The sequence below is a fragment of the Psammomys obesus genome, unplaced genomic scaffold (assembly GCF_907164565.1).
Source record: "Psammomys obesus unplaced genomic scaffold, mPsaObe1.curated_primary_1811, whole genome shotgun sequence".
Lineage (NCBI taxonomy): Eukaryota > Metazoa > Chordata > Mammalia > Rodentia > Muridae > Psammomys > Psammomys obesus.
This window is the reverse complement of record NW_026585698.1, coordinates 2,867,144-2,877,784: the sequence shown is the minus strand read 5'-3', so window position 1 is coordinate 2,877,784 and position 10,641 is coordinate 2,867,144.

The window sequence follows — 10,641 nt, the reverse complement described above, 5'->3', positions numbered from 1 at the left end:
AAAAAACAAAACAAGAACAACCAAAAAAGACAGGTACGGTAGCACACACAGCACTGGAGAGAAGAGCTGGGTCAGGCTGGCTCAAGAAACTGTCACACCGGGCCCACCACTTCTTTGTAGCTCATTAAACTTGTCTCTTTTTGTAAACTGAAACTTGATAAGAAAAAAATCAAATAGAGCCAGATATAATGTTTTCAGCCTCTGAGACTTACTGCTTGATAAGCTCACCCTTTATTGTTCTAAGGTCTGGGCTGGCTGGATCAACTCAGCTGTCTGGCTCACACTCCTCTCCCAACTAACTTACTCAATCTGGCTTCTCTCTTGGCCTCTGAATTGCTCTACTTGGCCTCAAACTAACTCCAGCAATCCACTCCATTCTCTGGCTCATTAGGTATTCACCTGAGTTCTTTCTCAGCAACCTATTACTTTCCCAGTAAAAACTGTTTGTTTTCCTCTCTGTATTGCCCCTTAAGTAGTTAGAGATGAAAACATTCTAGGCCTAGCTTAGATTGTATGGAGGCTAGACGCTTCCAGGATTAGACCTAGGATAGCAGAAGGAGGCAGTAAGTCTTCGAGATGACAATTACAGCAGGCCAATAAAAGTTGCTTATACAGCTTGATGTGTAAACCAGACTGGCCTTGCTTCTTGTTCCTAAGTGCTAGATTAAAGGCACGTGCCCCGACATGGTTCTGCCTCTGCCAGTTTTTGGAAGTGGCCTCCAGAGCCACATCCTGATCAACACAGTAGCCCACCGAGAGGTAGGCGCAGGAGACCCTCATGTGCAAGGTGACCAGGCGGCTCACGGCAGCTTCTACCTTAATTATTTCAAATCTGTGAGGATCCGGGAGGTCACAGCTGCTCCACAGTGTGACGCTAACCGGAACTAGACTGTGCTGGCTGGTCCTAGGAGTCAAAGGCCGAGAAGATGGTCTGGGAGGTTGCTACTGGGGAGACTGTTAGCTAAAAGCTAACAGAGAGGGAGTCCCGGGGTCTGTTCCGTCCAAAGACTGTTGAAGCAAGACACTAATCCATGGGACCTCCAAAGCTCTGCTATCTAAATTGTTTTTGCTTGTTTGTCTGTTTTTTTCAGAGACAGGGTTTCTCTGTGTTACCTTGGCTGTCCTGTACTCACTTTGTAGACCAGGTTGACCTTGAACTCACGTGGATCCGCCTGCCTCTGCCACTTTGAGTGCTGGAATTAAAGGTGTGTGCCACCACTGTCCAGAAGGAAACAGTTTCTGCTCAGGTTCAACAAATAAACATTTAACTTTGGGTTCTTAGAGGTATTGGAAAAAGGTTTGAGACCTCAGAGAGCGCGACCACCTCTCCAACTGAAGTGGCTGGCCCAGGCAAACTTTACTGCTGACCAAGACGGTGGGCTTGGGAGAGGGGGCACGGAGGAGGAAGTGACTTTGGTTCTTATTCTAACTCAGGTGATGTCTGTGTCTTCCCGAATTGTCGGGGTCCCAGCTCACAATCTTAATTCAGTCTGCTGGTCTGAAAAGAACTGGTCACAGGAAATGAGGAAGGCATCACTGTTCCAAGGGGAAAAGGTCACTGCTCAGATTTCTGGAATACAATCAGGCTCTTTGGGAAACAAGGGGTTTATGGGGGTGAGGGACAAGGTTAAAACATTTGCCAAAAATTCTTACAAAGTGAAGACATACAAAGATTTGAATTCCTACAGCTGGGCATGGTGGCACATGCCTGAAATCCCAGTACTCAGGGAGGCAGAGGCAGGCGGATCTCTATGAGTTTTTGGCCAGCCTGGTCTACAAAATGAGTCCAGGATAGTGAAGGCTACACAGAGAAACCCTGTATCAAAAAAACAAAACAAAAAACAAAAACAACCTTTGGCTTCCATGTGTACTGGTGTCTATGTTTACACACACGTACATACAACATACATTCTGCATACAGCACACACACACACTAAATAGATTCTCTTAAGTGACAATACTTATCAACAAAACACGTCCTTCACTGAAAGAAGCCAACTGAGTATCTAAAGCAGTGTGTATATATACAGTTCATTTCTTAAATATAACTGGAGGGGCTGGAAAGATGGCTCCGTGGTTAACAATACTTGCCACTCTAACTGAGGACCAGAGCTTGATTCCCAGCACCCATATCCAGCAGCTCACAACCACCTGTAACTCTAGTTCCAGTTATGTTCTGGCCTCTTTTTGACCTGTACAAACATGTACATACACTTGTACATGCATGCATGCACACGCATACACACACACACACACACACACACACACACACACACACACACACACACTCTACCCTTTTTTTTTTTTTTTTTTTTGAGACAGGATTTCTCTGTGTAGGCTTTGCTGTCCAGGACAGGCAGAGCTCTGTAATGAGACCTTGTCTCAAAAAGGAAACAGATTGAAACTTTTTTCTTAATGTAGGTAAACACTGAACCTAATTTCTTTTAGAGCATGTGTGGGTTATTCAATGTAGTTGCTGGAACATGTTTTATTAAGTCATATCAAAAACATTTATTCCCTTACTACAGGCCATCTGTATTTGTTTTGCTTAGCAAATTAACAAGAACATAGTGGCTCAAAAAAAAAAAAAAAAACATATTTATCATCTCAATTTCTATGAGTGAGGAAACTTGGCAGGGTTTAAACATATCTGAATGAAAATGGACACAGAAACCAAAATAGCCACTCCATGGATGAAAAGGAAAAAGTTTATTTCAAACTGCCAAGGATGTCTCCTGGGAAAGCAAGGAGAAGCAACAGGGAAAGATTTCTAGGGTTAAATGGGAATGGGAAAAGGGGGTGCCTTAGTCGGGGTTTCAATTGCTGCAATGAAACACCATAACCAAAAAGGAAGTTGGGGAGGAAAGGGTTTGTCTGTTTATCATATCACTGTTCATCTTTGAAGGAAGTAAGGACAGGAACTCAAACAGGGCAGGAACCTGGAGCAGGAGCTGATGCTGAGACAATTGAGGAATGCTGCTTACTGGCTTGCTCCCCATAGCTTGCTGAGCCTGCTTTCTCATAGAACCCAGGAACCACCAGCCCAGGTATGACATGTGGAGAGCTGCTTGTTTGTCAGGCTGCTTTATTATTGAGTTTTCAGCAAAAAAATGTTTTCACCCTGGCCATCACCTGGAGACAGGGATAAGCAGGATGTTTTGCCAAGTTATTTTCTTTTGTTGTGTGAGGATCACACAGACAGGTTGAGGTAAACAACCACAGCATTGCCTTCTCAATGAACCCCTTCATTGTATTGAGGTGCTTTGCTCTGACTATAAAAAGGTATTGTGGAATAAACCAGGTGCAACAGTTTCTGCTGGCAGCCCCCTCGAACTGATCAAACCGATCTCGTCGTGTGTAGTGTTTTTTTTGTTTGTTTTTTAATTTTATTTTATTTCAGTCCTCACTCCCCATTCAGGCACTGTTGGACTCTGCTGGTGTGTTCTGGAAATGACACCACCCACCATGGGCTGGGCCCTCCCCCATTGATCAATAATTAGGAAAACGCCTTATAGCTGAATCTCATAGAGGCTCCTCCTCTCAGCTTGTGCTGAGTTGAGTTGACACAAACCAGCCAGGATAGGGGGCTTGTGAGCTGGGCAGCAAAAGTGATCAGGAATTCAGGGCATTGAGAGGCCAGCATTGAGAAGTTAATAGGCACTAGTCATATGTTAATGGTGAGACACAGTTCTTTAGGCCAGAGATAAGGAGAAAGCAGGAATTTTCTTCAAGTTCCCCCACACCCCAGAGAACAGTGTTTTTTGTCTAAATGTGGGACCTTGGGAAAAGGGATTCTTGGGGACCAGACAATAAGGCAGTGAAGTTGGTTGTTTTAATCTCACTTGTAGCCCGAGGTCGTACTCTTGATTTGTTTACTGGTTCTTGTCAGGATCTACCCGCTGTGGCTGGAGGACTAAGATCCCAGCTACCCGCTCTCAGCTGCCTCAGAGCCCCTGTGGTTCTCTACAATGCGTGTCTCAGAAGCACTGTGACATTGCTAACGACGTGGCTCAGTTGGCAGGGTGATTCCCTAAGCATGCACCATGACCTGGGTTCTGTCCCCAGCATTATATACAACTCAGGTTGGTGCAGATAATCCCAGACTGGAAGATAAAGACCTGGAGGATCAAGAGTACAAAGTCATACTTGATTACCTAGTGAGTTTGAGGATAACCTGGGAAAAAGGAGACCTTGTCGTCAAACAAGAGAAAGCAAATGGGAAGTAAACAGGGCATCTCTCCAGTCTACTGACACAGCCCTACAGAATCCAGTCATCCCTCGATGTCCACAGGGGATGGGTTCCAAGACCCAGAGACATCAAAATCTTCTCAATCTTGAGAGACCAAAGAATTAAAAAATTAGGGTTTTTTTTGGGGGGGGGGGGGAGATGGGGGATATAGGTTCAAAGTTTAAAGCACAGACTTGAACAGAGGCCAGACAGGTGAAGACATGTCCAGTCACCTGCAGGGAAGAACCAGCCTTACTGCATTCTTCTCCTTCCCACTAGAGATACCGGCCCCTCTCCCCTAGGACAGCCAAACAAGGGAAGCCAGACCATTAATGGTTTGGGGGCCTTCCCATAGACAATCAGTTCAAAATGCAACATCCCCTTTTGTGTTTCAACCAATAGACACTTGCCAGGCAGGAATTCCCCAGCTTTGGGTGTGCTGGGAGGGACAGGAATCTTTAAATCAACCACCTAACCTGAGCAGTGGTGAGGGTATGAGCCCAAGCTAGCTTGTAATAAAAAGATCCCCATGTGTGTTTTGCAACAGACTCAACTCTGGGTGGTCTTTTGGGGTCTTGTGAATTGGACACAACAATGCTCAACCCCTTGTCTAAAACAGAATAGTATTTATTTGTGTGTGTGTGTGTGTGTGTGTGTGTGTGTGTGTGTGTGTGAATCACTTTCTGCCTGTTCCTTTAGTTAAGGTCTCTCCTCGAACCTCACATTTTTTTCGGGGGTGGGGGGGTTGGCTGGCAGCCAGCAAGCCCTAGCCATCCTCTTGTCCCTGCTGTCTTCCTTTATAGTTGGAGTTACAGACGTGCCCAGGATGGCTGGCTTATTCTGTGGGTACTGGGATCTGAACTCCGGTCCTCATGATTGCTTGGTAAATGCTCGTACCTGCTAAGCCATCTTTCCACCTCTCCGGTAGCACTTTCGGTTTGCAGCTGGTTGAGCGGCAGGATGAAATGGCTCGCCTGTATAACCTAACAAAGAAGGAGCCATCCCATCAGAGTCAGAGGTCACAGCTGCCCGTACGTGCAGGGTGTTTTTAGTCACTTTTCTTGTCACCGTGACAGAATGGGTGATTGAAGCCGCTCCAGAGAGGAAGCATGGGTTTTGACCTACAGTTTCCTGGAGTTTCAGTCCCTCACGGGTGGGGAAGGCTGACAGGAGTGACTCCATGGTGGAGGGACATCTGCCCGTCGCCTCTCGCATAGTGGCCAGGTAGGTCAGAGGGTAACAGAGGAGCCTGGAAGTGAGGCCAGGTTACAGCCCTTGAAAGTTCTGTTCCTGGGGACAGCGAGGCTCCCTCCTATGGTTCCTGGTCGCTGCCTGGCTCTGTTTTGGAAACAGTGTTTCCCTGTTAGCCCTGGCTGTCCTAGAATTGGATCTGTAGACCAGGCTGGACTCCAACTCAGTGATCCACCTGTCACTGCTTCCTGAGGGCCGGAATTAAAGGCCTGAGCCACCACCACCTAGATCTCTGCCTCATTATTAAAAGAATGTAAGGAGAGATTTGGAGGGAAGCTTGAGAACAATTTTATTAGGTTAAGAGAAAAAAACCCAAACAAACCCAGCAGTGGTGGCGCACACCTTCAGTCCCAGTGCTCTAGAAGCAGGTGGATCTCTGAGTTCAAAGCCAGCCTGGTCTCTGGAGTGAGCTCCAAGACAGCCCAAGCTACACAGAGAAACCCTGTCTTAAAAAACAAAAAACAAACAAACAAAAAAGCATAGGGAAGGCAGGCTGTACCTCTCAGCTGCCCGGAAGAGGGAGGGGGAAAAGCCACTCCTTTGCTGGTTACATATGGCAAATGGAAGGTAGCCTCAGGGAAGGAGTGAAAACGCAAAAACCTCAGATTACCAGGGAAAGCACACTTACCCTCTGGCCGGCGTCTGAAGGAGTCGAAGCAGAACGAGAAGCTGCTGGAAGAGAAGCCCAGCAGTTAAAAGCCCTGGATGTGCTTCAGAGGAGACTCCAGTTCCCAGGACCCACCTCAAGCAGCTCACAAAGGCTCGTAAATTCAGGCCCAGGGGATCTGAAGCCTGCTTTGGTCTCCATGACCATCCACACACATGAGGCACAGGCATACACAGAGACACATACAAAGAAAAGAAAGGTGACTCAGTCTTCTGGGGCTGTGTTGACGGGCCCTACTCAATGGACACCTTTGCTCTGAGTAGCTTGGAATGTTAAGTCTCTGCCCCCGGCCGAGGACTTCCATTCTTTTGACCCTGAGGAAACAGCCATCCCAAATGGGAGTCAACAATGCCCTGATCAAGGCTACTGTAATCCCCCTGCCCCAAGAAGTAATCTGAAAATCTTTTAAGAAGTGGGCTGAAATCAAAGAGCAGATTCAAGCCCTTTTCCACCATTAAAAGCTAAAGATGTGGGACTAGAGCGATGGCTCAGTGGTTAAGAGCACTGTCTGCTCTTCCAGAGGACCTGAGTTCAATTCCCAGAACCCACATGGCAGCTCACAACTGTCTGTACCACCAATTCCAAGGGATCTGACACCTTCACACCAGTGCGCGCGCGCGCGCACACACACACACACACACACACACACACACACACACACACACACTTTAAAAAGCTAAAGGTGCAATTCTATAGGTGTTCACCAGAAGGAACTTGTATCCGTACTGGAGTTTCAGTCCTACCCTGAGCCTCTAGGCAGTGTGCTCCCTTCTGGCCTGAGCTCCAAGGAGAATCCAAGAACAGTGCCACCTCTGCGTCTATTGCTGTAATAAAACACTGCGACCACGCAGGTACTGTAGCACTCATCTTTACTCTTAGCACTTGGAAGGCAGAAGCAAGCAGCTCTCTGTGCCCTGAACACAAGCCTGGCCTACATAGTAAGTTCCAGGTCAGCCAGTGTTACACAGTAATACCCTGTGTCAAAATATAAAAAGAAAAGGAAAGAAGAACCAAGTGGGCTGGAGAGATGGCACAGAGGTTAAGAGCATGGCTACTCTTCCTAGAGGTCCTGAGTTCCAACTCCCAGCAACCACATGGTGGCTAGCAACCATTTCTAATGAGAGCTGGTGTCCTCTTTTGGTGTGCAGGTATATATGTAGAGCACTCATATACAATAAATAAATAAACCTTAAAAAACAAACAAACAAACAAACAAAAAACCCAAAAAGCAAAAAAGCCTGGCGTGCGTGGTATTGATCCTAGCACTGGGGAGACAAAAGGGGGTGTATCTCTGAGTTCTGGGACAGCCTGCTCTACAGAGCAAGTTTCAGGACAGCCAAGGCTTCACAGAAAACGCAACCAGCCAGGAATATCCCACCACGACTAGTGCAACTTGTAGAAGGAAGAGTTTATTTTTGGGCTTACGGTTCCACGGGGATAGGTCCATCAGCATCACAGAAAGGATTTGTGGCAGCAAGCAGCAAGCAGCAAGCACCAAGCTGGTACTTCAGGGAAAAACTGAAAACATATCTCAGACCTCAGCACAGTCTTCTGAAGCCTCAGAGCCCGCCTCCAGGACGTACTTCCTCTAGCAAGGCTACACCTCCAAAGCCTCCCCAAACAGCAACTAACTCAGGATGGGTAGTGGGTGGGGGGGAAACAGGGCACTGAACGGAGGAACGGACACTACCAAGTGTTCACCTACGTGGGGCATCTCATTTAAACCGTTACACTCTCCTGGGAAAAGCAAGAGTGGTGCCGGGCATTGAACCCAGAGGCCTTCTCCATGTTAAGCAAGCCTGCCATGGAGCTACACCTCAGGTCAGCTCCAGTATATGCATTTAATATTTGGAGATATTTCTTTTTTTTTTAATTTATGTGTATCTGTGCGCCTGTGTGAGTTTATATGCACCATTGTGTGCGCGTGCCGCTGGAGGCAGAGGGCATTGGATTTCCTGGGCCTGGTCGTGAGCCACCTGACTTAGGTGCTGGGAACGGAAGTCAGTCCTCAGGAAGAGCAGCCAGTGCGCTAACCACTGAGTCATCTCTGTAGCCCAGGGGTTCTCAACCTGTGGGTATCAACCCCTTTTGGGGGGAAGGGATGTCACATATCAGATATCCTACCTATCAATCTTTACATTAGATTCATTACAGTAGCTAAATTACAGTTTGAGATAGCAATGAAAATAATTTTATGGTCAGGGGTCACCACAACCTGAGGAACTGTATTAAAGGGTCCAAGTATTAGGAAGGTGGAAAACCACAGTCTAGTTCCTTTATGTGGCTGTTTAAGAAAGAAAGAAAGGGGGCTGGAGAGATGGCTCAGAAGTTAAGAGCACTGGCTGTTCTTCCTAAAGGTCCTAAATTCAATTCCCAGCAACCACATGGTGGCTCACAACCATTTATAAATGCAATTCTGTGCCCTCTTCTGGTCTGCAGGCACACATGCAGGCAGAATTATGTATAAATAATAAATAAATAAATCTTTAAAAAAATTAAAAAAAAAAAAAAGGTCCTTAGTTCAATCCCCAGCAACTACATGGTAGCTCATCCAGTGCCCTCTTCTGGCCTACATGCAGGCAGACCACTATATACAAAATAAATAAATTTTTTCTGAAGGAGAAAGAAAGGAAGAAAGAAAGAAAGAAAGAAAGAAAGAAAGAAAGAAAGAAAGAAAGAAAGAAAGAAAAATGGGCCAGACACGGTGGACCACACCTTTTGTTTTGTATTCTTTTCTTTCTTGTTGTTTTGTTTTGTTTTGAGGCGGGGTTTCTGTCTAGCCCTGGCTGTCCTGGAACTTGCTTTGTAGACCAGGCTGGCCTCGAACTCACAGAGATCTGCCTGCCTCTGTGCTGAGATTGAAATCGTACACTACTACCTTACAGGCATGGCTCATACCTTTAAGCCCAGCATGCAAGAGACAGAGGCACGTGGATCTCTGTTGAGTTCCAGATCTCTGTGAGCTCCAGGCCGTCTTGATAGTGAAACCCTGTTTCAAAAGGAAAAAGAGGAAGAGCAAGAGCCAGAGAAGGAGGAGGAGGAAGAAGAAGAAGAAGAGAAGATGAAGAAGTTGATGAAGATGAAGAAGACAGAGAAGAAGACAATGAAAACTGAAAGCTACATGCATAAATTTAGGCATGGAGACACATGCCGACAATCCCAACACTTAGAAGGCTGAGACTAGAGAATTATGAGCCATCTTGGGCTGCCTCTGAAAACCTCAACTAAAAGCAAACAACTGCATTGAATTTCATTGTATACACTGAGTGGGCAAATCTGGAACTTCCAAATTCTTGAGAAAAACATATTCAAGGTACTCCATATTGTAATTAAACATTATTTAATATTCCCCAAACTTTTCTAGCAATGTGCCTCTGGTAGAAGAAAATAGAGTATAATTGTTAGTTTGTAAGTCTAGCTACACCTGAATGACTTCGATGACTAAGTAACAAATCTTTCTGAAAGTCAGGTAGTTTCCAGTCTTTTGCCTTCTGCAAACCAAAGGAGAAACTAATCTCTTTCTCAGCTAGTAGGTCATTAAATTATGCTTATGTGGGCTTAGGTGTATAAACCTGACAGCCTAGCTCTCAGATTTGAGCCTGGACCGCATAACAAATTCCATGCCAACTTTGGCTATACAGTGAGATAGATAGATAGATAGATAGATAGATAGATAGATAGATAGATAGATAGATAGATAGATAGATAGATAGATAGATAGACAGACAGGAAGATAAGTAGATAGGTAGAGAAAGCAGCGATATTATTTTTTGTTCTGAGACACGGTTTCTCTGTGCAGCCTTGGCTGTCCTGGACTTGCTTTGTAGACCAGATTGGCCTTGAACTAACAGAGATCTGTCTGCCTCTGCCCCCTGAGTTCTGGGATTAAATGCGTGTGCCACCATGCCTGGCTGAGATACTCTTGAAAACAGAAAATTATGCTATTTTTAGCACAAAATGATACAGAACTTGAAAGAATTTGGTACTATAACAAAATCTCTTGCACGTATGTCTGTTTATATGTGTGTGATGTGTATACATTTCTGATGTCAAAATTATCTTATCCCAACAATAACTAATAGATATTAGTTTTTTTTTTTTTTTTTTTACACAGATATTTAAACTACGGGAAAAGATCCCTACTTGCTGGCACATGCTAGGCAAGTGCTTTGCTACTAAGCTGCATCCCCAACAGCCTTCAAAGATTGCAGACTGAAGTGAGGTGTGGTAACTCTGGAGGCTGAGGCAGAAGGAGTTCTTGAGCCCAAAATAGACGATCCTGCCTAAAAAAATGGAGGTTGGGGGTGAGGGGAGCTGAAGAGATGATTCAGTAGTTAAGACATTTGCTGTTCTTCCGGAGGATCAGAGAGTTTGGTTCCCAATCCTCTCAGGTGCCCACAGCCTGTAACTTCTGCTCCATGTAATGTGTTTTCTTTCTTTCTTTCTTTCTTTCTTTCTTTCTTTCTTTCTTTCTTTCTTTCTTTCTTTCTTTCTT